The following is a 7,801-nucleotide window of genomic DNA, read 5'->3' as shown; positions in this document are numbered from 1 at the left end:
AGTCGCTCTGGATAAGAGCGTCTGCTAAATGACTTAAATGACACAAATTCTATCTTAAATGATAAACAAATCACATTTGCACAATAAGAGTTTACTTTAATTGAAAAATCCTATTTTAATGGTTCTTCTTGGATTGTGAGTGTTTGTCTCATTTTGAAAGGTAAAGAAAAGAGAAAAAAAAGTTATGAAGTCTTTTTACGTTGCATGTTGGAATATACAAGGATTGAAGTCCTCTGCTTTTGGGCTAAAGAGCAGAAACCCAGACTTCCTGAAAGAAATTGATGATGTTGATATTGTAGTACTACAGGAAACATGGTGCAGAGGTGATGTTTCCACTGGCTGTCCACTAGGTTATAGGGAGATAATCATACCATCCACTAAATTAAAAGGAATCAAACAGGGCAGAGACTCAGGGGGAATGCTAATATGGTATAAATCTGAACTAATTAATTCAATCGAATTGATCAAAACAGGAGAATTCTTTATCTGGTTAAAAATCAACAAGGAGGCTATCTTGACAGATAAAAACGTCTTCCTCTGTGCCACATACATTCCCCCCTCAGAGTCACCCTACTTCAACGAAGAGAGCTTCTCCATTCTAGAGGGGGAGATTAGTCACTTTCAGGCCCAAGGCAACGTACTGGTCTGTGGAGACCTGAATGCTAGAATAGCAGAAGAACAAGACACTATTAACAGTCATGGGGATAAACACCTACCAGGAAGCAATAACCTTTCCCTCCCCACATACCCCCACAGAAACAACTATGACAAAGTGAAAAACAAAAATGGATTACAGCTCCTGAGGCTCTGTCGAACACTGGGTCTGTACATAGTCAATGGCAGGCTGAGAGGAGACTCTTTTGGTAGGTACACCTACAGCTCATCCCTTGGCAGCAGCACTGTAGACTACTTCCTCACCGACCTAAACCCAGAGTCTCTCAGAGCCTTCACAGTCAGCCCACTAACACCTCTCTCAGACCACAGTAAAATCACAGTGTATCTGAGAAGAGCAGAACCCAACCATGAAGCATCATGGCCCAATAAATTACATGGTACTAAACAAGCCTATAGATGGAGTGCAAACAGTACAGACATCTACCAAAAAGCAATTAGTAGCCAAAAAATACAATCTCTCCTGGACAACTTTTTAGCCTTAACATTCTCCTTCAGCAATGAAGGTGTAAATTTGGCCGTTAGGAACATAAACTTTATATTTGACAAATTAGCCTCCTTGGCTAATCTAAAGAAGCATAAGAGCAAACCAAAAATAACAGATAATGAAAAATGGTTTGATAATGATTGCAAAAATCTAAGAAAGTCATTGAGAAATATATCTAATCAAAAACACAGAGAACCAGACAACAAAAATATACGCCTTCAATATGGGGAAACACTGAAGCAATACAAACGCACCCTTAGAACAAAAAAGGAACAGCACATTAGAAATCAGCTGGATGGAATTGAGGAATCCATAGAATCAAACCACTTCTGGGAGAATTGGAATAAATTAAACAAACCTCATCATGAGGAGTTGGCTATCCAAAATGGGGATATGTGGAGAAATCACTTTGCAAACCTCTACAACAATATAACAAAGAGCCCAGAACAAAAAGATATACAAGAAAAATTACAAATCCTTGAATTAGCAGTCAAAGACTATCAGAATCCTGTGGATACCCCAATTACAGAAGAAGAATTATTGGAAAAAATATGCAATCTCCAACCCAAAAAGGCCTGTGGTGCTGATGGGATTTTAAATGAAATGATCAAATATACAGACCACAAATTCAAATTGGCTATACTCAAACTCTTCAACATTATCCTCACTGCAGGTATTTTCCCCGATATTTGGAACCAGGGACTGATCACACCAATCTATAAAAATGGAGACAAATTTGACCCAAATAATTACAGAGGAATATGCGTTAACAGCAACTTGGGGAAAATTCTCTGCAGTATTATAAATAGCAGACTACATCATTTCCTTGACGAACACAACGTCCTGAGCAGAAGCCAGATTGGATTTCTAAAAAATTATCGTACAACAGACCACATTTACACCCTCCACACTCTAATTGATAAACAAGTTAACCAAAACAAAGGCAAAATCTACTCGTGTTTTGTAGATTTCAAGAAAGCATTTGATTCAATTTGGCACGAAGGTCTTTTTTATAAACTAATAGAAAGTGGTATTGGAGGGAAAACATATGATTTTATTAAATCAATGTACACTAAAAACAAATGTGCGGTTAAAATTGGCAACAAGCAAACAGACTTCTTCTCTCAGGGGCGGGGAGTGAAACAGGGCTGCCCAATAAGTCCAACATTATTTAACATCTACATGAATGAATTGGCAAAAACATTAGAAGAATCGACAGCACCTGGTATCACCCTACACAACACTGAAATCAAGTGTCTGCTGTACGCAGATGACCTGGTGCTGCTGTCTCCCACTAAAGAGGGGTTACAGCAACACCTAGATCATCTTCACAGGTTCTGTCAGACTTGGGCTCTGACCGTTAACCTAAAAAAAACAAATATAATGATATTCCAAAAAAGGTCCGGAAATAAGGATGACAAATATAAATTCTATTTGGACACAGTTCTATTAGAACACACCAAAAACTACACATATCTAGGACTAAATATCAGCAACACAGGTAGCTTTCACATGGCTGTGAATGAGCTGAGAGACAAAGCAAGAAGAGCATTCTATGCCATTAAAAGGAACATCAAAATTGAAATTCCAATTAGAATCTGGCTCAAAATTTTTCAATCAGTTATAGAACCAATTGCTCTATATGGCAGTGAAGTATGGGGTCCACTCTCTAATAATGAATTTACTAAATGGGACAAACATCCAATTGAAGTATTGCATGCAGAGTTTTGCAAGACTGTATTGCAAGTACAAAGAAAAACTCCAAATAACGCATGTAGGGCAGAATTGGGCCAATATCCCCTCCTCATTCGAATAGAAAAAAGAGCCATCACATTTTACAACCATCTAAAAACAAGTGACCCTAAAACATTCCATCACACAGCTCTACAATGTCAAGAGATGAAACCAGAGAAGAGTCCCCTCAGCCAGCTGGTTCTGAGGCTCAGTTCACCAACCCAAACCAACCCCATAGAGCCTCGGGACAGCCCTCAGAAAATCTGGCCCAACCAAATCATCACAAAACAAAAAGAAAAATATATAACCTATTGGAAAGACACCACAAAAAATCAAAGTAAACTTCAATGCTATTTGGCTCTAAACAGACAGTACATGGTGGCAGACTATCTGACCACTGTGACTGATAGAAAACTGAGGAAAACATTGACTAGGTACAGACTCAGTGAGCACAGTCTGGCTATAGAGACCGGTCGTCACAGACAAACCTGGCTGCCCAGAGAGGACAGGCTGTGCTCACTCTGCTCCAGGGGAGAGGTAGAGACAGAAGTGCATTTCCTACTACACTGTGACAAATACTCAGACCTAAGAGCATATTTCTTTCCCAAAATTATAATTCAATACAAAGAATTTGAAACTATAAAAGATGAAGAAAAATTCAAATATTTGTTGGGTGAAAAGCCAAAATGTGCAGTTTTGGCAGCCAAATATGTGTCCTCCTGCCACAGCCTGAGGGACAGCCAGTGAAAAATGCAAAGTAATGTTGATAATATTTCCCATTTAGCTTAGTTTTGTTTTGTCTTTCGTACCAGGTCATGTGCCTTCTCAGTCATGTTGACACTGGTCTACTACTGTTGCTTTAATGTATTGTTGTTCTGATTAATATTGTTGTTGTAGCTGTTATTAATGGTAATCCCATGTCCACTACTACTATTATTATTGCTGTTAGTCCCACCATTTATTTATATATAAATATATATATATTTTGTGTATATATATACATATATATTTTATTGAAATTTTTCGATATGTATACTTTGACAATGTAAGTAATAATAACTTGCCATGTCAATAAAGTCAATTGAATTGAATTGAATTGAATTGAGAGAGAGAGAGAGAGAGAGAGAGGGAGAGAGAGAGAGAGAGAGAGAGAGAGAGAGAGAGAGGGGAGAGAGAGGGAGAGGATAGAGATTGAGAGAGAGAGGAGAGAGAGAGGAGAGAGTGAGAGAGAGAGCAATAGAGAGATTGAGAGAGAGGAGAGAGAGGGAGAGGAGAGAGATTGAGAGAGAGAGAGGAGAGAAAGGGAGAGGAGAGAGATTGAGAGAGAGAGGAGAGAGAGAGGAGAGAGAGAGAGAGCTAGAGAGACGTAGACAGAGTGACGAGGGGAATATGGATTTGCAGTCTCATAAGAGGCTCTCTTTCTTAATTCCCCTAGGGATGATGAGAAGACAGGCAGCTCTCTCTCCCTCTCTCTGTCCCTCTCCGCCCCTCTCTTTCTCCCTAACCCTTATCCTGTCATAAAAGGCCCTGTCATCCTTCTTTTTCTCTATCTCTCTCTCCTCTTCCTCCCTTTACCCCTCCGAGACCTCTCTATGCCCTGTCCTTTCTCTCTCTCTCCCTCTCTCTCTTTATCTCGCTCTCCTCTTCCTCCCTTCCCCCCTCCCAGACCTGTCTCTGGCACCTGTCCTATCTCTCTCTCTCCTCTTCCTCCCCTTCCCCCCTCCCAGACCTGTCTCTGTCCCCTTCGCTATCTCTATCTCTCCCTCTTCTTCCTCCCTTTACCCCTCCCAGACCTTTCTATGCCCTGTCCTTTCTCTCTCTCTCCCTCTCTCTCTCTATCTCGCTCTCCTCTTCCTCCCTTCCCCCCTCCCAGACCTGTCTCTGGCACCTGTCCTATCTCTCTCTCTCCTCTTCCTCCCTTCCCCCCTCCCAGACCTGTCTGGCCTGCAGCAGTAGCAGTAGTAAGGGTGATGCATGGCTCATGGCTACAGGGCTGACAGGAAGGTTAATGGGGAGAAGGGCTACCTGCATCATCCTTATCCTCTCCCTCCCTTCTCTCTCTCCATACCATTCTCTATATTCCTCTCCCTCCCTCCCTTCTCTCTCTCCATACCATTCTATATATTCTTCTCCCTCCCTTCTCTCTCTCCATACCATTCTCTATCTTCTTCTCCCTCCCTTCTCTCTCTCCATACCATTCTCTATCTTCTTCTCCCTCCCTTCTCTCTCTCCATACCATTCTCTATCTTCTTCTCCCTCCCTTCTCTCTCTCCATACCATTCTCTATCTTCTCCCTCCCTTCTACCTCTTTCATGCTGTGTGTCTATACATTTATGTTAACCATATCTACCTTTCCCTACTCACCCTCTACCATTACATGTTTGTTTCACCTCCCTCCCTTGTCTCTTCATCCTGTCAATGCCCTTTTGAAGAGTTCTAATGTTTTGTCCTAAGCAGTGTGTGATTATGTGTGTATGTATCGGTGTGTGTTTGCTCCGCTCTTTCCAGAGCAGTTGGTGTGTGTGTGTTTCCCAAAGAGTTGGCGGTAATGGGGTCAGAGTGGCGCCTACTGATGACTTCGTGACTAGCCTGTATGATGAAGCTCTCCTACAGCACCACATCTCTCTCTCTCTCTCTCTCTCTCTCTCTCTCTCTCTCTCTCTCTCTCTCTCTCTCTCTCTCTCTCTCTCTCTCTCTCTCTCTCTCTCTCTCTCTCTCTCTCTCTCTCTCTCTCTCTCTCTCTCTCTCTCTCTCTCTCTCTCTCTCTCTCTCTCTCTCTCTCTCTCTCTCTCTCTCTCTCTCTCTCTCTCTCTCTCTCTCTCTCTCTCTCTCGCTCTCATATCCCTCCTCCAGATTTTTGTGTGAGAGAAAAACTCTGATTGCATGGGCTGTTGGGATTGGATTAGACTCTTCCTTGTGTCAATGGCTTCAGGTGGAGTGAGAGGGTGAGAAGGTAGTGATGAAGGTGAGAGGGTGAGAGGGTGAGAGCCAGCTATCTAAACTTGTAGTAATCATGGCCAAATACCAACCAGGCACATGCACAGGGGCCCCCATTGATTTTGTTAGTAATTCTCACTCAAATAAACATTTAAGTCATTTAGCAGACGCTCTTATCCAGAGTGACTTACAGGAGCAATTGGGGTTAAGGTCCTTGCTCAAGGGCACACGGGCAGATGTTTCACCTAGACAGCTCGGTGATTCAAACCAGGGACCTTTTGGTTAGAGGCCCAACACTCTTTACTTCTAGCCTACCTGCCATACTAACATGGCATCAGTCATGGCAAAATGGGTAGAATTGCAGAAAATTGGCTGCAAAACTGCAACAATCAAAAAATCTATCTGCCCCATAGAAAAAGTAGTACAATTACATTACAGTTTTTTCCCAATTGCTAAAACCCAATTTTGCAAACTAGGCTGGTTTTATCAAAATACTTAACACAATTCACAAAACCACACACCCAAACTGCAAAATACCTCATATATCCTGCAAAATGAAGCACTGCAACCAAAACTACATATAGCATTATCAAAATCAAATGTTTGCACGAAATGGCACACACTTCATTCATATTACCAGATTTTTGTCTAACCAACTACACACTGTTGGGCATAATGAAAAGCACTCTCATCTTTAGTATGCTTTGCCATAATACTAAAATTGTTCAAATTGTAGAAAATTCTTCAGATGCACAGAAATATTTGCAGATACACACACATGCTGTTGAAACATTTTATTTTTTATTTTTCACCAAAAAAGTCAGTGCAACATATGCACAGCAGATATATTTACATTGGACTGAACAAAAATATGCTCACAAAAAAACAGTAAACTGAAAAAGAAAATTGCATAAAAAATATATGGTCACAACGCCTCGTCCACATCACAGGCCACAGCTGGGTCTGGTCACAACGCCTCGTCCACATCACAGGCCACAGCTGGGTCTGGCCACAACGCCTCGCCCACATCACAGGCCACAGCTGGGTCTGGCCACAACGCCTCGTCCACATCACAGCTGGGTCTGGCCACAACGCCTCGTCCACATCACAGGCCACAGCTGGGTCTGGCCACAATGCCTCGTCCACATCACAGGCAATATCTTCCATTGCCAGACATCGAGGGAAGAAGCGCCTTGAGTGCCTTATCCATCCCTGAATCGCACCCACATCAATCTCATCACATGCCTCTTCCATAGCCTGCACAAGAGGCATGCGCACAAAGGGCTGCCGGTCGTATACCTTCCACCGCCATGCCGAAAATAACTATTCTACGGTGTTCAGAAATGGTGAGCATGGTGGGAGGTATTGCACGAGAAATGGTGGGTGGTCAGCAAACCAGTTTTGGACTGGGGCTGCACGATGAAAGCTCACGTTGTCCCATACTACAACGTACCGGGTTCTTTGATGGTCTGCATCATTCATACGCTCTGGTTGTATGAGAATGTTGTGGAGTCTGTCCAGAAATGTGAGAATATGGGCTGTGTTGTATGGTCCAAGGTTGGCATGACGGTGAAGGACACCATGCGTATTGGAGATGGCAGCGCACATTGTGATGTTCCCACCACGTTGGCCAGGAACATCTATAATGGCTCTGTGGCCAATGACGTTTCTCCCCCTTCTTCTGGTCTTTGCTAGGTTGAACCCAGCCTCATCTATAAAGATGAACTCATGTGGGATTGCATGAGCATCCATTTCCAGTACTACCTGAAAACCAAGAACAAAAGCAGTCAATATGGTGTTATCCAGTACACTGGGAAACAATGTTGCGTGTAGTGTACTGCAGTCAGTATTGTACTTACATCCACATATGCTCGTCTGACCTCTTTGTTTCTTTGAGAGTTTCTCTCAAACGGCACCTTATAAAGTTGTTTCATTCTGATTTGGTTTCGCTTGAGAATGCGAGCCAATGTG

This window comes from Salvelinus alpinus, chromosome 22 (genome assembly GCF_045679555.1).
Source record: "Salvelinus alpinus chromosome 22, SLU_Salpinus.1, whole genome shotgun sequence".
NCBI lineage: Eukaryota > Metazoa > Chordata > Actinopteri > Salmoniformes > Salmonidae > Salvelinus > Salvelinus alpinus.
This window is presented reverse-complemented; position numbering follows the sequence as displayed.